The sequence below is a fragment of the Mesocricetus auratus genome, unplaced genomic scaffold (assembly GCF_017639785.1).
Source record: "Mesocricetus auratus isolate SY011 unplaced genomic scaffold, BCM_Maur_2.0 Super-Scaffold_100023, whole genome shotgun sequence".
In the NCBI taxonomy this organism is placed as follows: Eukaryota; Metazoa; Chordata; class Mammalia; order Rodentia; family Cricetidae; genus Mesocricetus; species Mesocricetus auratus.
The window spans coordinates 5,393,904-5,415,293 of record NW_024429204.1 but is presented as its reverse complement, the minus strand read 5'-3'; the positions used below and the strand labels follow the sequence as shown (position 1 = coordinate 5,415,293).

At 50.3% G+C, this 21,390-nt stretch overlaps 1 long non-coding RNA gene across 1 annotated transcript; it reads right to left on the bottom strand.

Annotated features, from left to right (window-relative positions):
* Window positions 1–11,351: 11,351 nt before the first annotated feature.
* Window positions 11,352–20,791, bottom strand: LOC121133691. Its single transcript, XR_005870653.1, has 2 exons — window positions 18,118–20,791; window positions 11,352–17,852 (listed from the first exon to the last, which is right to left on the bottom strand). It is a non-coding gene; the product is annotated as an uncharacterized LOC121133691 (long non-coding RNA).
* Window positions 20,792–21,390: the final 599 nt, after the last annotated feature.

The following is a 21,390-nucleotide window of genomic DNA, read 5'->3' as shown; positions in this document are numbered from 1 at the left end:
GGGGCGGTGCCAAGCCTGCATGGCGGTCCTGAGTTATATAAGCAGAAAGCAGGTTGAGCAAGCCTCTGAAGAAGTCAGTACGCAGCATCCTCCATGGTCTCTGCTTCAGCTCCTGCCCTGACTTCTCTTTAGGATGCACTGTAATTTGGACGTGTAAACTGCCATAAGCCTTTGGCTACCCCCGGTCGCTTGTGGTCATGATGTTTTGTCACAGAATAGAAACCCTAAGACGCGTGGCTACCTGAGTTTTGCTATCCGGAACCAACATAAAAGTGGAAGGACAGGGTGAACTCTGTCCTGTGACTTCTACACAGCCATGCATAGTAAGGACGCCCCCCTCCCTTCACACACACGCTAATACAATAAACTATTTTTTTAAATAAGGATTCTCCACAGGAGGCTGTTCTAATTCCATCGGGGAGAAAGGGAATTAGAAAGGAGCATAGGGTGCGACCATGGAGGATCAACACTGCTTATTCCCGAGGGCTTGTGTCATTTCAGAATCAAGTGAGCCAGGCTCGCACATGGCCACTGTCATCAATGGGTCTGTGCTCCTAAAACGTACCCGCTGTCCCTACGCAGGAGGGCTTGGGGGGCATTGGACAGTGAGCAAAACACCCCCTCACCACCTGGAGTGGGTCAGGAGCTGTGTCCCCCCCCCCACAAGGCCCGTGCACTTCCGTTGCCATTAATTTTAGAATAACATAGGACTGTCGGATTCGGTCCCACGCTGTTGTTACTTGGCTGATTGGTACATCAGTAAGCACTAATTGTCTATTACATCAAGGGCACTTTGCGAGAAGCCTCCACACCCCCTACCTCAAACGCACTTTGCATTTTATGCAGAGGACACTAAAGCCCTGAGCCTTCACTGAAACTTGTGGGTGGCCATCAGGTAGAGTAGCCTGGCTGGATTTCACACATGTGGGTTAGATGGCAGGACACTCAGCTCTCTGAGCTTGTTCCTACTGGAAACATGCCACACTTACCGCCAGTGACTGCCCAGGAGCTGACCCAAGCATCACAAAGCTATCTACTCATTGGTTTTCCCCTTCCTCGCCAAAAAAGTCGACTCGGTGAGATTAAAATGTCTCCAACCAGTAGATTCGTCTTTAACAAAGTTAGAACGCCCAGTGTCTCTTTTCTTTTTCTAATTTCCTCTCTGAGGCCCTGATTTCTCTCGTCTGCCGGGACATTAATAATGTATATTGTAGGCTCATTTCTTCCTTCTCTTGCCTTTACCCTCGTACAGCATGTTCTTAATACAGATGCTCCTCCCCAAGGATAAAGCAGATTTATAGGCACATTAAAATTTTAGTATTCTCCAATAAAATCTCATACCAATTAAATGAGATCTATGACTGCGATTTCATCCCGTGAGAGGCACGTGTCTACACTCAACAAGGGACAGCACCCTTATCCTCCTTCGTCACCCAAAGACACCAAGCCTTCGGGGAGAAAGACAGGAGGCCTTCTCTTACCGCACAGCTCAAGGGAGGAAGCAGAGCCCTGACCTTGAACCTGTCCTTCTCTCTCTTACTCTCCTGGGGCTTTCGTTTCTTCCCAAATTTTTCCTAATTTAGATGACCTGCCTGCCCCTTCTTGTGGAAGCTCCAAACACCCAGACATTCCCCGGAAACGCTGTGTTCTGCTGATGCGACACATGTCCAGGTCATCCACATGAAGCTCTTCCTGGAAGCCAAGACTTTCTGACCTAGGCAAAGCCGGCGTGCTCACGTTCGGGGGAGGCCGAGCGGCAAGACACCTGCTCCATTCCCTGGTTCTAGGACGCTGTGTCATTGTTCGCTAGACTTTAGCTGTGTCTTCTTGCTTTGGTGCGGGGTCCCGCCATCCTGCTAGTCTTTCTTCAGGTACCCCGATTCTCTCCTTCCCCAGTAGCAGCAAAGTCCGGAGTCTGACAAGCTATCTGCTTGTTTCTTTCGTAGAGACTCTGGAGTAAAAAAATCCCTGCCTGCACGCTGTGGTTGGCCGGGGACACCATCGTGAAACGCCGAGGAAGAAGCAGGAGGCTTTCCTTTCTCGCAGCTTTGGAGACTGGGAGACCCCGTTCAAGGTCTCACAGGGCCGACCTCTGCTGGGGGCTTTCTTCCAGGCGTGCAGACGACTGCTCGCTCTGTGTGTCCTCACGAAGCAGAGATTCCATTTTACTCTTCCACAGCGTGCGATTTTAAGCAAACGCGACTTTAAGCAAAGGCTCGCCCTCTCTTCAGCCATGGCAAGCCGTTACCTTTCCCTCTTCTCCCAAGAACATCAGTCGTATTCGGTGAGAGAGAGCACGGTGTGTAGATCCCGCTAACCTTTAACTTCTTTAGAGGGTGTTTTCCCTCCTACAGCCACACTGGGAGCACCGGGTTCGAATCCTAGCACCTTCCTTTTGGGGACTATCTGACTCGAAAACCATCTTGGCTCAGTCTGACAGGTTTTGGGCTCGGTTGTCAGTTTGCTCTTGGTCTTCTCTGAGCTCATCCCTTCCTGTAGTCCTCCTGTCTGTCCGCTTCTCTCTCACCTCTGCTTACCTCCCAACCACGCCCTGCAATCACTTTCCTTCTTTTGCTCCTTGGGACAGTTTGAGTGGTTTCTAGTCTCTGCCTCTTGGTTATTTCTCTGGGCTCCGTTTGCATTCCTCCGCCTCCTCTGCGTTCACCGGCTCCTTCACCCTCTACATCATTTCTCCCGGCAGCTTCTCGAAGCCTGCTTGATCCCTTTAACCTATGGTCTCTCTTCATTTTGCTTCCATTATCAACAGACACTCTTTGCCTGGCCCAACAGCCTTGTCTCTTCAGCTGAAAGAGCCCCACGCCTTGCTTTTCACAGCAGCAGTTTCCCACTAGTGATCACCACATCCTTGCTTTTATCCCTAGCCTACAGTTTGCACCATGCCCCAAGCAGGCAAACCTTAGCCAGCGTTCACAGCGGAGCACCAGCAGGACACCGCCCCCCTTTCACAGGGTGATGATGGTGAGAAGAAACAGAAAAGGACAGGGCTGTGGTGAGGACCCGGAAACCAGACCAAGTGCCCTGCAGAGCTGAGCAGCCTGTGTACCTAACCTGAGCCCGTGGGTACCTGCTTTTATGCAGGGCTGAGCTGTCGCCATGGAAACAGGAGCATCAGCCTTCCCAGTCCACCCTGTACATGTAGCTAGCAAACACAGCTGCCAGTCATGGTTCTCTCTCTCTCTCTCTGTGTGTGTGTGTGTGTGTGTGTGTGTGTGTGTGTGTGTGTGTGTGTACACATGTTAAACTTCAGTGTATCAGCATGGTCTGGTATGGAATTCACGAATTCCCACCCCAGCACCCAGAGTCCACTCTTGTTGTTGGGAGTCAGGGACACCCCTATTCCCGAGCACAAACCAAGCTTCAATATGCAAGTGTATCTCCCATCTTGCTTCAGACCCAAGGCCCGGCCAGACCTTATAACAAGTAGAATCATGAAATAATAATGACAGCTTGCAAGCGAACAGCCTTCCCTGCGAATGTTCTGGATGGGAGACGCACATCCCCAACGGGGCCCATAGAAAGCCTGCAGCTAGAGGGAGGGTGGAAGGAATGAGCACGGCCTTCTCGCTGGGAAAAGCCGGGAGCCCACAACCTCAGGAACAGTGTCATTCTTGCTCCGTGGCGGAGCACTGACCCCATCTGGTATATTAGACTTTTCAGCTCTCTCTGACCCGGCTTCTGCATGGAGGCCCATGGCCCAAGCTCAGCCAGCCCAGATAATCTGCAGATGCCTTGGGGGAACACTAAGCCAAAGGGACACCCTGTCCTTTCCTCCAGGGCACTTCCACCAAGCTCTGCCTCTGGCTCCCTTCAGGACCTGACGCGATATGACAGTCATTTGGAAAGAAATTCCAGCAAAGGAGAGAGTGAAGTTAAAAAAAAAAAAAGATCCAGGGCACGGAGACAGAGGCTTGCACCCGAGCTTGCATCTACAGACACAGACTGTGTGCTTTTTCACAGGTCATTTCCCTTCCCGGGCCCTCAGCTTGCTTTCTCGCTGCTGCTCTCCAAGGTCCCTGCTGGCTGGCTGGCCCTGTGGCCTCTGAGTGACAGATGACAGCCACAGAGGCCCGAAGTGAGCACTTTGCAGCCACTTCTGAGGCAGAATATCAAAGCCTAGTCGGCACCCGGGAGCGCAACAAAGGAGGGACAAAAGGTACCACCGGCAAACCTATCATTTGTTTGGGAACACTCTGTTCTCTCAGGCTGCCAAAATAGCACGGGCAGGCACCTCTGCGACCTCTTCCGAGGTGGAATGAACTCCTCACCACTCTGCTTTAATCATTCTTGCCTTGGGGAAGCCAGCAACTGCCTTCCCCACGAAAGCGGCCTTCTTACAAGAAGGGAGATTAATGAAAGCCCAGGGGTAAGCAGAACAGCATCTGCGGAACAGTCCTGTCCATCACTGTGTCCTGCAAAGCTGGGAAGCTTTACATCACAAACCAGTTCCCCACGCTCACCGCAGCCCAGGATGCCCAGGATGCCCAGCCATAGAGACTCACCCTGCCCAAGCAGATAGATCTGCACACACCATGCCTTCAGCAACACATCCCTGGGCAGCCTTCCCTGAGATTCTGAGTAGCCAGGGACCAGCCCCGAAAAGCTGTCTTTCTGTTCCTTCACCACAGAGACAGACAGCTGAGGTAGAGGAGCGATTTATAGAGCTCTCTGGTCATGGGGCTTGATTCCAGTCATTTTCTTTTAAAGGCAGATTTTAGAAGCAAGATTATCCTGGAGGTTTACTTACAAGTTCCCCCAGGTTCTTCCAGGAGCACAAAACACGTCCTTCTGGAAGCTCCAAGGCTTAATATAGAGCAGAGAAAGGGGAACCAGATATGACAAGGTGACCACATCTCTGGGACAGAGTGACTAAGTCATTTAATGTCACCAAGGGTAAAACCAGTGGGAAGGAACCAGGGGATTTCATCCCAGCACTTTTCTTAGAAGATGGTCCAGGCATTAACTCGAGGAAATAGGATATTTTCAACACAACGAGTTGTGAAGCTGGGGACCCCCCTTCCCTCTTTTCTCTTCCCTCACCCCATCAGTGGGTGCCGAAGGGATGCTGCCAGACTAGTCTTAACCCCAGTCCCCATCCACAGTTGGGGACAAACTCCTATATGAGCCTAAAGTCTAAAGCACGTGTCAATGTCCAAACTCCATGTAGGACTCCCCCACCAGCTTAGGACGTTTAGCTTCCTGGCTAAGAGGCTCATTGTTGTCTAAGGGAATGAGGAAAACTCAGAGACTCTTAATTAGTCTGTGAAAGCTTTTGTCTGAAAATTTACAATTCCTCCTGAAAGTGTCACCAAGGAGGGCATTGCTTTAAAGATCATGATTAATGACAATCTTGATCTTATGACTGTGTGAAAAGCAACGGCAATTTCAGGATATTAAGTCATATTTTCAAAACTATTACTCATGTGAATTTACAAGCCTGGCAGTTTTTCAAAAACACACCTACACATCAAGACTCGGCATAGTAACACTTGACAATTAGACTCCTGATTAAATTATTGATTTTCTCCCTTCTCAAAATGTTATTTTTTTAAAAATCTATTTCACATATGCTATCTGGGACTCTTCAATGATGCCAACAGTTCTCCTGTCTCCCCAAAGTTTTGGAAGAATCATTCAGTTTGATTTAACTGAATTATAAATCAATAGGCATTCATTGAAAAATCTACCAAATGCTTCGACACTGAGAGATGTAAAAACCTAATACAATTCTAACTTCTGGTTTTTAAAGGACTTGTAATTTATTAGAGAAACAAATATATGTGTCCATCTGTCTGTCTGTCTATCTGTCTGTGTGTGTATGTATTTATCTATATACAACACACACACACACACACACACACACACACACACACACACACAGGAGGGGGTTAAGGAATTGGTCCCTTCAGTTGCAGACTTGAAATTCCAAAGTCTGCATCAACAAATATTTTTCCTCTCTGCATTGAAAATTTTGATTCAGTCAAATGAAATCGAATCTGTTGAGGGCAAGCTGAAACTATGAGACTTGATCTGATAGACTACAGGTCCGGGAAAGGGCTGACCGTGCAGCCCGAGCTCACAGGTCATTTCTCCGCAGGATTCTCTTCTTCCTCGGAATTCTCTTCTTCCTCGGGATTCTCTTCTTCTACTCTTCAACTGAGTAAACGAGGCCAGCCTATTTCATAGGTTCTTCATGCAAGGTTTATTGACTCAGATGATAACCTCACTCTCATGACAGTGCATATAGAAAGTTCGGCCAAAGAGCTGTATGAGATGACGTAACCGAACTGACATACAAAATTAGCCAGCACACCCAGACTGGCACAAATGGAAAAGAAAGACAAAACACAGAGATTTGTTTGTTTAGTAGCTGGGTAAGGACAAGGAAAGAGAGGCGACCGGATCTTTCTGTAGGAGCCATTTTTGTTGTTATTGTTTTTGTGTTTTGTTTGTTTGCTTTTGGTTTTTCAAGGCAGGGTTTCTCTGTATTGTTTTGGAGGCTGTCCTGGAACTCGCTCTGTAGACCAGGCTGGTCTCCAACTCACAGAGATCCGCCTGCCTCTGCCTCCCGAGTGCTGGGACTAAAGGTGTGCGCTACCACCTCCCAACTCTGTAGGAGCCATTTAAGCATGGAGACAGGACTCAGGTTCTGATGAGGGGTCAGGATAAGCCCATTTACTCTTGTGAACTGAGCAGGGATATAACAAGACAGAGAGCTGGGAATTAACCAAATCCGAACAATTTGGCCTCCCCAACAGTAGGGTCACAGCCAACCTGAAACTGAGGTGAATTAACTTTCTGAGGAGCCCTGTGTTGGCATAGGGAGGGAGAGAACAAAGGTCTCCCTGTATTAGGAGTGGCCATCGGAGACCAAAGCCAGGGGCTGCCTCCGTTCCTAGAGCAAAGCTCTGGAGTTTCCTGTGAGAGGTGGGTTCTAGTCAGGAGAGCTGAGGTGTGGGAAGGCAGGCCCTCCGGCCAGGAGCTCACATGCACAGTCAGGGAGCCCAGTAAGAGTGGAGTGAGCAGGGAAAGTAGAAAAAGCATCGAATAATGGGAGAGGCACAGGGCTGCAGCCTGGGTGACCCTTCCCGTGGGGGACCCACAGCCCTGAGTGTGTCTGGAGGCCACAGCTGAGGAAGAGGCAAGCCTTGAAGATTTCAGGGAGGGGCCCGGAGACAGGGGGAGAAAGAGGAGACCCAGGAAATGGCCCTGGTCTTTGGGACCTCGGAGTCTTTAGTTCTTCTGCAAGAGCCATTTTGGTAGAGGGTTGAATCCTAGAGCCCGGAAGGAGGGAGTCTGCCTGCGGTGGAGCCCTGTTGGTGATGGAAAGGAGCAGAAAGGCAACGGGGGGGGGTACAGGAAGCTCGACACCTTGTGCCTGTGCAGACAATGAATACAGGGAAGGTGTTGGTGTTGGAGAAGAAAGGAGGAAAGGGGAGGGTGGGCTCGGGTCTCTTAGCGGAAGAGGTTGGCGGTTCCTTCCGGGCAATCTGGAGAAACCGAAGAAGAGCCACACTTACAACTCTCCAATACCCCCAGGAGTGCTCCAAGAGTCCCTCAGAATTCTCAAGACTTGGAGTGGGGCCAAAATGGTCAAGCGAGCTTCTACCTTAAAGACCCCTACAGATGGGTTTTTCTTGGGGTAGAGGAAAGGGGTATGGAATCTCTAACTCAGCTTCAAATGTCATTTCAGTGCTCCCTGTGAACAAAAAGCCCTGCCCAGCTGGGGATTTTGGCCCAGTCAGCTCCAATGTTCCTTGGTGACTTTGAGAGCGCACATTAGTATCAGCCCACATACTCAGCTTAACAGGTTTGGACAGCAAGACAGGAGGGCAAAGGTGTACAGTCCATTCTGATTCTACAGTGGCTATTAAAATCAGGACCTGGGATTTGGGGGAGCTCATGGGGATTCTGTGAGAGAGGAGCAGCCATCAAGAAAATCACTGTAGTATCCTAGAGCCAGAGCAACCCTCCTTTTTCTCCCACCATCAAGGAATCTGTGCCGTTTTAGATGTGTTGAGCCACAGAAGCATAGACGGTTCCAAGTTCATCTCACCTCAGGAATCCCTCTGAGAACCAAGATAGGGACAGAGTGGTTTTGGGAGGTGCGTGGCCCCGTGCGAGGCTCCCAGGCTCCCTGATCGCCAAGACTCAGGACATATGAGGAAATCTAGACGGAAGGCGTGAGCTGGCGTTTCCTTCCTTCCTAACTTTAAGAGTTTCTTTTGGCTCCATTTTGGAAGTTTCAGTCCACGGATGGGTGTTCTTGTGTTTGGGCCTATGGAAAGGCAATGCATCGTGGTGGGAGAAAGTTGCTTTGCCTTGTGGAAGCTGGGAAACAAAGTGAGGGATGACGACTTGTTGGTGGACGTTTCTTTCCCACCTGCCAGTTCCCAAATAACCGATGTGGAGACTTATCATTAATTACAAATTCTTGGCCAATAGCTTAGGCTTGTTGCTAGTCACATTAATCCATATTTCTTGTCTGTGCTTTGCCTTGGCATCGTTTCCCAGTGCGGGCATGTCCATCTTGCTTCTCTCCGCCTCTGCTGGCGACTCCAGACTCCACCCTTCTCCTTCCCAGCATTCTCAGTCTGGCTCTCCCAGCCCAAACTTACCCTGTTCAGCTATTGGCCAGTCAGCGAACGTACTTGTGTAAGGGCATGCGCACATGAGTGGAGGTGCCCGTGGAGACCAGAAGAGAGCCTTGGATCCTCCGGAGCCAGACTTGCAGCTGTGAGCAGCCCTACGCGGAGGCTGGGAAGAGAACTCCGTCTTAAGTGGTCCTTGGTGAAGTTGCTGCAAATACATCTGCGATCACATCAAAGAGGCGGTCTGCTATCTGCTTGCTTATCCACAACACTTATGGATGGACCGTTACTGTTCAGCCATCAGAGTCCTTGGGCAAGCACCGTGTACACGGTGGGAAACTCTAGGTACAGATGGTACAGATGCTTCCTTCTCACGGAGGGAGGCAGCAGTCAGTTGGGCACGTGGCATGTAGGGAGGGAGCCACGCTGCTGAGATCTGGGTGTCTGGCTTACAGCTCAGGTCCAGAGCCTCAACACCAGCATCCACAGCCAACAAGCTAGATCAAAGCCACTACCTACTGCATCTGACGGGCAGGGGAGGAGGGGGAAAGTTGCCTCTGAGATTAAAAACATAATTAATAGTCTTTCAATCGTGGAGCTATAAATAGATCAAGGCATGTCTTTGTATGCTGAGATGGAATGAGCACAAAGAATTAGGAGGCAGGAAAGGGGGGTGCAGGCAGCAGGAAGGGCACAGGCAGCAGGAAGGGGGCGCAGGCAGCAGGAAGGGGGTGCAGGCAGCAGGAAAGGGGGTGCAGGCAGCAGGAAGGGGGTGCAGGCAGCAGGAAGGGGGTATAAGCAGATAGCTGCACAACAAAGATGAAAGAAGTATACCAATGTGTTATGTTTGCTTACACTGCTATCTTATAGGAAACATGTGACCTTACTTAACTGTGACGACTTCTGAGGAGGCTGCAAAGGGACAGACGTTGAGGAGGGATCTTTTATGCCACATTCCTTCTGGCATATCTTAAATTTCTAACCACGTGAGCAATTGCTTACTCAAAAACCAAATCATACAAACCCAATAACAACAATAATAAAAAACGATTATCTGTAAAATTATGTTAATACAGGATGATAGTGATATGATTACATGTTAGCTGTATTATCTTCGTAGGTATAGACACCAATAACTTACTATGACATAGACATTGGGAAAAACAAATAGTAAAACAAATGGTCCTGAAGCCAGCTACTGGCAGGGTAGTCGCGGCTTGGACGCTCCATTTGCCTGTATAGATAAACAGCGCCCATTACCCCTACACTGATTACAGGACAGGGCAGTGGGTGGGTGGGCAGAGCACACAGGGGAGTGAGTAGCATCTCCACCAGCTTGGACTCATCTGTGGGTGGAGGGTCAAAGCCACGGGGACACAGGGGCCGACGAGCAAGGGGACAGAGTGGGATGTCATGGGCTACGCCAACCGGACAATGCTTTGAAAAGCAGCTGTGCCCGGCTGCTGAGGAGAACAGGCGTGGTTCGTGGATTCTGGACTAAAACCCGAAGAGCGTGTTCTGCTCCGGAGTTTTCTGAGTCCCCGGCTTCCTCCTTGGCCACCACGGGATAAACACTGGATTTACACAGTCCTGAAAGTTGATCCTGGCCGGCCGTGTCTTTTGGGTTCCTTTGGTTGGCCTTGTTTGAGAAGTCCCCCCCCCTCGGGGCGGCGGGAGGGGGGCTTTAATCTGCTTCTCTGTGGCCCAGCTTCTCTGGGTCAAGCACCCATGGGTGCTGCCGTCAAGTGGGGTGGCTGCTGCTCCGAGATGAGCCAGAGTTGCCACAAGGGCCCTACACTTCTTCGTTTCCAGGAAGGACAAGGGGTCATGGGACACAGGAGTGGTTAGTTCCTCCCCTTGTTTCTCAGTTGGGTGACACTGCGGCTGGGACTGTCAGAGCTAAGTTGAGCATGGCTGGGACAGCGACTGTCACCCACACACCTGCAGTCCTTTCTTCCCATGCTCTCTGTCTTAAATGAGAGAAAACCAAACCCAGGAGTGGAAAGATTTGAGTGCAAGCTTCAGATAGGACCTTGTCTTCCAGTTGATCTTGGTGGGCTCCCTCCATACTAGAGGACTTGAAACCACAGACTTAGTAAAACAGAGAGAACACCGAGCTGACCAGTGGTGGCGCACGCCTTTAACCCCAGCATTTGGGAGGCAGAGGCAGGAGGATCTCCATGAGTTCGAAGCCAGCCTGGTCTAAGGAGTTAGTGCCAGGAGAGGATCCAAAGCTACACAGAGATACACTGTCTCAAAAAAAACCAAAACAATAACAAAAGAAAGAAAGAAAGAAGAAGAAGAAAAAGAAGAAGAAGAAAGCACTGTAAATTCCTAATGCTATGTCCCATCATCGTAGGCACCAATAGCTCACTCTGAGGGACCCCACCCCCACACTTGGTACCTCCCAGAGGCACAGGTCTAGAAGAAATATGACTTCAGCTCTAGAGATGGAAAAACATCTTGCCAGGAGACAGAGACTCTGAAAAATTGCTAATAGATTGCTACCGCTTGCTATTAAAAGACTTGATAAGATAAGGCTACCCAGTGACTGATGGAGGGCATCACATTTTGAGTATTAATGGGGTACAAGGCGCCTGGCAGCTGGGAACAGTCTCTGCCTGGGCCATTGCATGACATTCACCTTTTCCTGTAGATACTCCAAAAGCTTCCTTTGTCGTCTTTGGACCCGGAGTGATGGATGTTAGTTTTGGAAAAGAAAATTATTTTGGGAGAACTAGGTTTCAGAGAAACTTTTTATTTCTTTTAGAAACATTGGGGGTTTTATTTACAAGAGTTTCTCGGGCCATCAATAGGGTGGGGTGCATGTTCATTGGGGCTGTGCCAAGACAGGAAGGAACCCAGGCATGTGGACACCTCGAATCGATTGCAGCCTGCGCCCTGGGCACTGAACCCCTTGCTCTTGGAGTGCTTCTTTCCCTTAGCAGGACCCCACAGTCAAGTGGGCACTCTTAAGGGAAGTAGGGTCTTTTGTGGACGGACCTCTCTCCAGTGACTTTCCATCACCTGAGAGGCAGGTGCCAGGCATCCACAGCTGAGCTTTGAACCGCATCCCTCTTCTCTTTGTCTGGTTGCCAGGTGAGCAGCTGTAGCAACAGAGAGGCCTCCGGTGAGATCCAAGGAGTCTCCCATTTGTCCATAGGATTGCCCACTCTCGGACCCTTCCATGTAACCCAACTTCCCAGGCACGTGTCCCTGAACTTATAGATGCTCCCACATTTGCCCCCCTCCGGGATCACTTCCAGACATCCTACTGCCTCTGTGGAAAGCAAGTCTGAAGGCAGAGGCTGTCTGAGAGAGCTACCTGAAGTGTTCCCAGGGTCATACAGGCAGGAGCCCAGGCCAGGGATTTGTCTGGGCCTTATGCGAGCATGAGGAGTCTTTGGATCAGCGATTTGGGCTCCCTGGCTAACTCCTCAGCGTTCTTCCCTGTGTGCCCTGTAATGCTCCGTTCTCTACTGCTCCAGGGAGCTCTGAATCACTGAGTTTGGGAAGTTGGGACCCGAGGGAACTGTAACTACACAGGACCCAAACACTCCTTGGATCTACCTGAGTCAGCCTTGTCTACCAGGAACAGCTAGTTCCTCTGTGTCCCCGACTCAGGACAACCAGCTTAATACGACTGCCAGAGACTGAGGAGAACCACAGGCAAGCGAGGGGCCTGGCAGCTTGATGGTGGAAGGCTTCGGGGCTAGAAGGCTCGGAATGACTTGGCAGGCAGACAAGAGGCTGCTGACCAGTTGTCCATCCTTCCGGACTGAGGCCAGCCTTCTCCTTTTCAGGCCTTGTACTGGCTTGTGAGGGTCATTTGTAGCCCGGACCCCTTCTGGGTCCTTAGACTGGCATTTCTATCCTGCAGAGCAGCCACTGAAAACATGCTACAAAACAAGTTTAAAAAAAGAATCAAAAGGGTACTGCCAGAAACAGCTGTGTCCTCTTAGCTTGGTGGGGACAGATAGATCTGTCTTTTCACTAGGAGATTTAGGCAGTCAGCAAGGTACAAACTCTAGCATGGCCTTGGGGCTCCTGGTCTGCTGATGGGCACAGAGTTGGTCCGGGAGGTACCTCGTTGAGCATCCTCAGTTGGCCTGAAGGTGGCAACTCTTCCCAGGTCTGCAAGGCGCTCAGAATCTGCTTTTCTGAAGCCCTTGAAAGTAGGCCAGCTTCCCTCTCCCTGCCTGGACGGCATCCAGCGTTTGCCGATTATGAAACCGCCTCCCTCCTGCTTTCTGAGATTTGCTGGTAGAGGCACCCCACCGCCCGCTGCTCCCGAGCTGGGATGGCACAGAGCAGGCCTGGAACCGGGGTGAGCCTCTGAAGGGCAGCACAGGATTCCGGACAAGCCCGGGAGTCCAGTTGGTGCACACTGGGGGCACCTGAGAGGCCTGTGGTCTTGGCCCAGCGGACAAACCCATCTGAGCAAAGTCAGAAGAGCCACGGCTTCCTCTGTGGCCTCCTACCCTTCTGCCTTCCTCCTAAACTAGTCAAATTGCTGAGTCACTAGGCCAAGTACAGGTGGAGCCTGTGAAATAAATGAAGGCACCGACAGACCCAGCAGAAATTCAAAGCTAGCACCCAGGGTAGCAGGAGCTGACAGCCACAGACCACATACACTGCTGGACACGCCAGGGATGTCAGCCCCAGCCTCTGCATCATGGAGTGCCTCGGGAGTGCCTGTTAACAACTAAAACAATTTCAGCCAACACTGATCTAACTACGTGCTCATCATCCTTCCGGGAAATTTTGTCCGCTGGTTTCTTTAATGAAGATGGCACTGTGCTGCTGGTTTTCAACGGCGAAATGTTGAAACTGAGGTATACAGAGTTAACACGACTTGTCCAAGGCCATACAGCAAATGATTCGATCTAAGGTTCAAACCAAGGAGCTGTCTTGGCTCAAGAGCTGAAGACAAGACAAGCAGGTCTCTGTGCCCCAAGTCTGCCCAGAGTGTAACATGTCATTCAACCATCAGAGTAGAATGGAAACTGGGGTCCAAGTGACAAATCCACAGAGCTACAGGAAGCCCACTTTGGGGACCAGAATACATGAGGCCATATTGCATTCATTCCTAGGGTGCCAGGGCGCCACTCCCTCGACACCCTGGCTCTGTCATTCTGTCTCTAGCCCCTAAATGAGTCAGTGCAGTCCCTAACAAGGCAGCAGACCCCAGGGGAATAGCAGCAGCAGCAGCAGGATAATGAGGGCATAGCACCGGCTGGGAACTACACAAACATTAGGAGGGAAATTAAGCTAGAGATGGATTGCAATGGACTTTGGAGACGTTTTCACCCTGTTCCGTAGATTGCTTTTCAAGGAGAAAAGTAAACAGCAATAGAAAACAATTGTTCAAGGAGCGAGAGACTCTGTTTTCCTGCAAGCCTGACTTTCTGACTGTGTCTGCCTCCCAGAGCTCCATTAGTCTTGAAGCTTGGTATCCTGGCCTGGGTATCCAGGACCACATCTGTGTATAGGCCGGGGGCTGACAAGGATGCATTTCTGCATCAGTAACTGTTTTCAAGCTGGACTACATGGGGTGAGTGGAGATGAGGGTGGTCATGGCCATATTGCCTCTGCTCCAACTGTTAGAACCACTAGCAGCCTGCTGGAACAATCCAAACTCTCCCTGTTTTTTTTTTTTTTATAACCCCCCAGGATTTCCAGAGCTCCTGCCTGGAAGAGGCATCTTACTGTCTTCCCCTTGCAAAGCCACAGCAGCCATTCTATTCCCTTAGCCCATACTCTGCCTGCCCATCCTGGCTCCTTCCCCTCCCCACCTCCATTTTGGTTCCCATCTCAGCATCTGCAGCCCAACGGGGTCCCTGGGCGATGCTGCGTCCACGTGGTGGCGGGACTCTTGGAATTGTGTTAAGACCGTTTGACAGGCCCAAGCTTTGTCTTCTATTTCTGTCTGGTTCAGCGTCTACCATGCCATGTTAACGGCTGAAATAAATGTGAGGGAGAGGATCCATCAGCCATCTCTGGAAGCAGGAGACAGCACGGGGTGTCATGTGCCTTGCATTCACATCCACAAGGAGATTTATGGCTTACACTCTTGACTAATAAGAAGTCTGCCCAGGCTTGGATAGACCAAAAATGTCTTCTTCTTCTTTTTTTTTTTTTCCTTTTCGGTGTTGTCTGACTTAGAGTTAAATTTATTGCATTCAATATTTTAATCTCAGTATCAAATCATAAGGCTAAATGGAGCCTCACATGGCCCTGGCTCCCATGGGTTGGCTCTCTCCTTGAACCCCCCCCCCCTTTGTCTTGATCCGACCCAGGGCATTGACTTTGTAAGATAGGAAAAAGTTAGTGCTGGGGAAGTTGGGGGCCCGGGTGGAGAGTTTGACGGGCATGTTAGCCCTTTAAACAGGTCATCTGTCATAGCTGGAGAACTGAACCTGACTGGGGTGCACTCCCAGCCGCCTGCCCTCCACGGGAAGCTGTGAATCTGGAAACACTACAGCTGCCATAGAGGAGCTCACCGAGAACTCGGCAAGGTGTCCATGCCAGGTCTGAAGAAAACCCCGTGACAAGGAGCCTCCCGTTCTTGTCAAAGAGAAGCCTGTGTATCTATCACCTGTGTGGGGTGGCTGTGTGATTTGGGCTTGTGACAATTCAGGCCTGAGGCACTGTTGGTAGCCAGGTGATAGCTGGGGGATCTTCTCCAGTACCATGTGGATAGTCAGTCACGATGGGATTTTGTTCCTAGCCCCAACCGCACGGTTAACAGTGAAGTCTTGTCAGTAGCCAATGAGGGACACGGCCAACTCGACACTGGCCATGGAGAGAGAGTGCAGCTTCCTGTTTCCTCTCCTCTGACTCCTACAAGGCCCTGCTCTCTCTCTCTCCCCGTGAGAAGGCTTTCTCCTGTGTTTGGCGGGTTCCTGAGGGGCTTTAGGGGGAAGCTGGTGTCCTTGACACCATTGTCGCCAGAAGGACCACCAGGGCTGTTTCCTATCCGTGGCAGATCTGCTATTCACACCTTAGTATGGGGAAATGAAGCACCCATTTCACAGACTATAGCCACCCATAAGCTTCACTTCAGCAAGTGAGTGAATTTGTAGCTCGAGGCTTCTAGAGCACTCGATGCAATGCACCCCAATCGGGGCAAGAAGCTAGGCTCCCACGCTCGCTCCGGTGGGCCTATGCGACGGGAAAGCATGAGTGTGGCCAGCTTCACAGGGCTTTACACGGAACCCGGTGAGTGTGTTGCCTACGCTCAGAAGCACGGAGCTGGTCTTGGACCCTGCTGGAGGGTTGCATTCCCTGAGGCACACCATCTACCGAAAGCTACAGGGTGTCAAGAGGCGGAGCCCATTGCGCTATTCTCAGGAAAGCTCACGCACGGGTCCCGCGGAAGCCACTACTGGACGTCTGCTGATATGCCCCAGGCTGGGACTGTCATATGATGCTCCTGGGGGCTACAAGGGGGGCATTTCCCTTCATAGTGGAGGTGTGCCCAAGAGAACGGAGAGGCACTCATTGTGAGCCATCCAACAATACAACGTGGCAGGCAGAGGAGCATCTCTCAGCTTCTAGTCAGGCTCGGCTACTCACTAGCTGTGTGGCCCCTTGGAGATTCGCCCCTGCAGTGTCAACTGTGACGGCAAGGATGGATGTCCTGAGTGTTAAACAGCCTAATAATAAAGGACTGTCCCCACAGCAGGCACACATGATAGCCGCTAGACCCCCCAATCAAATACAGAGCTTAGAGCCAACTGGGCTGTCTCCACGCCTGGTTCCACTTCTGTTTGCCCCGTGGGACAGCCCAGGCTCTGTGAGCTCCTAGAATGAAGCACAAGGTACCCTCCCTCAGGGCAATAGAGGCCAGTTGTTGAAAGGCGGGGCCCCAAGGTCAGATTGTCCAGTCCCTGACAGCTGTAGACCGTGGTTAGTATTGAAGTTCTAGAATCTCATTATCTTTGGACAGGGGTGAGGTTTGTTCCAGTATCATTGGATTTGATGAAGGCCACTATGATACAGCTTATGAAACAGTCTGTCACAAACCAGAACTCCACGAAAGGGGACTGGTATCATTGGACACAGGATGCCCCAGGGTTCTGCTCTTTGCTGATTGGGCAGAAAGAGGGCGCCTGGGTTTGAACGGCAGCTTGCTTTGTTTACTTGTCCATTGACAGTGTCTCCTCCCCTGCTCTACCCTGGAATGCAATCACTGGAACAGCACCAAGCACAGAGGGGCCTGAGGAAGTGACCTGTGTAGATTCTCCCGCTCAACAAAGCTGCAGGCTGTGATGCGCTTAGGTATGGAGGTGTTTAGAGATGGGTCCGAGGCTTCCTTGAAATGCCTTGGCAGGGTGACTGCTTTAAGAAACTCAACACCATCACAGCCCCTGGGACCCATGGGTTAGTTCAGCAGAGAGGAACGGGCACAGCACGGGTCCTGCCGAGTCTGGGATCTGTGTTAGCAGAGAAAGCAAATGAGGATGCCAGGGAGCATGGAAAGAAGGGAGAGCAAACCAGCAAGAAGTCATCACAGTTCCCGTGGGACTCTTTTTTTTTTCAAGACAGGGTTTCTCTGTATTGTTTTGGAGGCTGTCCCGGAACTCACTCTGTAGACCAGGCTGGCCTCAACTCACAGAGATCTGCCTACCTCTGCCTCCCAAGTGCTGGGATTAAAGGCGTGTGCCACCAATGCCCAGCCTCCTGTGGGACTCATGCCGAGCTCAGGAATTTGATTCTGCAGGGTGGGTAAACCAGACGGCTGTTCTCGGTGATTTAAGGGGGGAATGGATCCAGTTCAGCCTCGGAGATGCAGCCACATTCTGGGGGCTCTGAGAAATGATTTCTGATAGGATCTCTACTCTGCATCTGGCTAATACGGGACGACTAAAGACCCAGAAACCATTTGCCCAGGAAGCAGGAGCAGATCTTATTTGTAGGAAACAGAGGTTAACGCAGATGGGATGTTCAGCTGAATCCCAGAACGGTGCAGTTACCACAGACCTGGTCTCACCCGCTGTTAAAACAGACGCTGTTGAGTCTGATCAGGCTAAAACGCAGGGATCTTCATGTAATTCATTTTTTTCACTTCTTCAGACATGTCTGCATCCTGCCAGGCAGATGGCACCCCTTTGGCTTTTCCTTGTCTTTCTCATCAGAAGGTAAAGCAGCCTTATGGCCTGGAGCACCGCAGTCTTGTCTGAGCGTGGTGTCTATAGCACTGCCTGTTCTGAATCTCTCACCTGCACAGAGTTTGTAGTTCTGTATCATGGGTGGGAGAAACATTGTTACCAGACACATAAGTACTGCTAAACTAACCCTGTTCATTAGCATCAGTTATTAGTTGTTACAGGTTGTTACTAGTTACATAGTTCCTTTATGTAATAATCTAGCCCCAACCCCAGGGACGAGCCTTTAGTTTCTTATTTATGTTTTTACTTAGTCCTGGATCTACTAAAACTTCAGCAACTCCTGTGGGATGCTTGTGCCTTCCTCATCTCTATGACATTACCTTGGACATACTTACCGATGAGACGTAAACTAGCTGGACCAGAAGGTTGACAGTCACACATCTCGACACAACTGGAGTTAACCAATATCCACAAGGAAGCACAGGAAAGGCTAAATAAATGCACCCTTAAGCTTTGGAGTGGAGAAAACGAGCAGGGGCTGAAAAGACTAGATGCCTGGGCTGTGATGCGAACCGAAATCCAAGTGTCTACAGCTGAGTCTACGGAAGAGAAAGTAACACATTAATCATGGCTGCCCACGGCTCTGTTCTCAGTCAAAGGAATCCTGCAAGGCAGGAGAGAGCTGTCCTTAGAAGGTCAAATCAGGTCCAGCAGAGACAGCCCTGCCTGTGAGGATGAAGACGTTTTAAAGGACTCATGGTTCTTCAGGCTGGAATTGTCACAGCTAGGTTATGGGAGTCCTCACCTGCTCCTCTTTCGTTAGATTCCTTCCTCTGAAGTCGGCAGCAATGTTCCGAAAGGGGAACTTTCATCCACCTGTTGTTAGTTGCTGTACGCGCATAGCATGTTGTTTCAAGTAGGCGTGCATGGTGGAATGGTACCGTGGAGATACTTAGCACATCATTACTTAGCGGTAAGAGAATTAAAACGCTACTCTCAGCAGGTGCCAGGAATGCATCTTACAGTCACACGGTGTACTGGTGATATCTTGAATTTGTTCCTCCCATCCATCTGACACCCTGTTTCCTCAGCATGTCTCTCCAATCCCTCTGTCCCAGGCCTTGGCACCTACCATCCTATTCTCCACTTCTGTGATTTCTAATTTTTTGGCTCTTCCATTCGGTTGACAATCACATGGCCTGGTTTGCTCCACTTAGCACGATGTCTTCCAAATTCATCTACCTTGTTGAAGATGATGTGATTTCCTGTTTTGGTCTTTTTTCAAGGCTGAATCCTTTTCCATCAGGTCTACTATATACCATGTTCTCTCCCCCCCCCCATAAACCTGTTGATGGCTGTTTAGGTTGCTTCCATATTTTGATGATTATGAACAGTGATGAGGTAAGCAAAGGAGTATAGATTTCTCTTTGACATGCTAACTTCATTTCCTGAGGATTTATGCCAAGTAATGGGATTACTAGATCATACAGTAGGTTTATTGCTAGTTTTAAAAAATAAAAACCCTGGTGTCTTTCATAATGAATGAACTAATTTACATTCCCACCCACTCTGTATAGCGTTCCTTACAAAGGGAATCTTAAGAATCACTGCACCCTGCTCATAGCAAATGGGTGGTGACTGTTTTAAAAATAAAATTCAACATTTGATTTCCTGTTGTTGTCTCCTACCTCCCTCAGTCTCTCCCTCTCCCCAGCCCTTACAGGAGATCAGAGACAACTACTCCTAGTGGTGGCATCAGAGCCGTTAGCTCCACCTCCTTCTCATCCCTCTGTTCATGGGTGGCAGGCAGAGTTTGTGACTGATACCCAGTGGTCAAAAGGCACATGTGTGCATTCAGACAGGTGGGTGCGTGGGCTTGAACAGGTGACATAACTCTGTTTGAGCTTTCATGTCCCTCGCTGGTGTAAGATAACTAATGAGGCTGTAATGAGAAGTACTAGGATTAAGAGGGCATGACTCCAGCGTTTACCAGTAACTGTTATGATGTCAACTCACATTCTCCCGCTCAGGTGATCTCAGACACTGAGTGTGCTCTGACTCTGTGTCACTCGGAAATACAAGGGAGGTGCCACCTACTACTCCGTAGGACCATACAAGGGTGTGGGAAGAGGGAGTGGGTGAGGGTGGGTGGGTGGATTCAGTGAAGACTGACATTGGAGTCTAGGCTGTCAGGTGACCTTGTTCTCAGCCTTGTATTAATCAGTCACTTGGAGATGTTTACATTTTGGCCTAAGAGGAAGTGCTCTCAAGATCCAGGGCATGTGAAGCTGAGTCAGGGTGTGTGTGTTCCACTTAAATGAAGCCTCCCATGACGTGGGTGGGGCTACAGAGTCTGCAAGCCGTTCTAAATTTAATTATGTGAAATGTCAAGTCATCTCACTATTTCTCTGGGGTGAAAAAGAATGGCTTTAACGTATGGCTTGCTTGCTGTGAGGACTTCTGCTTCGTTTCAGTTCCTGGCAAGCGCCCTGAAGCACCAGATGACCACCGGGCCCCTTTTCCAGCTGAAGATGGAGGGTGAACACGGATGTGGAGGGCCAAACTCTCTCTCCTGCCAGACACAGGTGGGGGAGGTCTCAAAATGCCAGCTGCTTCGGGCCTCCTCTGGGTTCCCACCCACATGGCCTCCAGGCAGGTCCTCTGTACCCTTCCCAAGAAGACCACACACACGTGGCTGTGCAGAGCACCCCCAGAGTTTGGGGACTTGGACATGTGCCAAAGCCTGCACGGCTGGGTCCTATCTGTGCTCAGCCATAGGACCCTGCCAGGCTGGGCCCACATGAAAGGACACTCTGAGTTTAGGGCTGAGCCTGGCTTTGATAGTCCGATTCACTTTCAAAAGTGCTTGGATGCCTGGGACTTCAGGAGGGCATCAGGTCAGATGTGCAGCTCTTGGGTTCTGTTTTTGTGGGCAGTATCCTCATGGACAGGCATGCTTCATCAAAGGCCTGCTGGGAAAGGTTAATGGTAACTGAAAACACTTCAAATAGGTGAAAGAAATGCCAGCTTGTACCCATTTCCCAACCAGATCTGGTTACACTCTGTGTCTTTTATAGATAAAACTCTCTCTCTCTCAGCCGGGTGTTGGTGGCGCACACCTTTAATCCTTTAACTGGGAGGCAGAGGCAGGTGGATCTCTGTGAGTTCGAGGCCAGCCTGGTCTACAGAGTGAGTTCCAGGACAGCCTCCAAAACAATACAGAGAAACCCTGTCTCGAAAAACCAAAACCAAACAAACAAACAAAAAAAGCAACAAAAAAACCTCTCTCTCTCAATCTCTCTCTGTCTCTCTCTCTCTCTGTCTCTCTCTCGTCTCTCTCTCTCTCTCTCTGTGTGTGTGTGTGTGTGTGTTTGTAATAAATTAGAACCCAAATTTCAGAACTCTGTGATGTAGCTGGTGTTTAACAGAGGATGGATATGGGCGTAGCTCGGTCCTTCCCACCGCCCTATGCCCCAGCATTGCCAGGAGCTGCACCAAGAGTCACCAGATACGCGGCCGCCCCCAGGCCAATGTACTGCCACAATGTTGCCTCTCCACTTTATGCACAGTACTTTGTCTTCCACTGTGTCTGTCTGTCCTCCATCTCCAGAGCTCGGGCTGTAAACCCATCAGTCAATCTCATCTACATCAGTGACCCCCGAACCCAG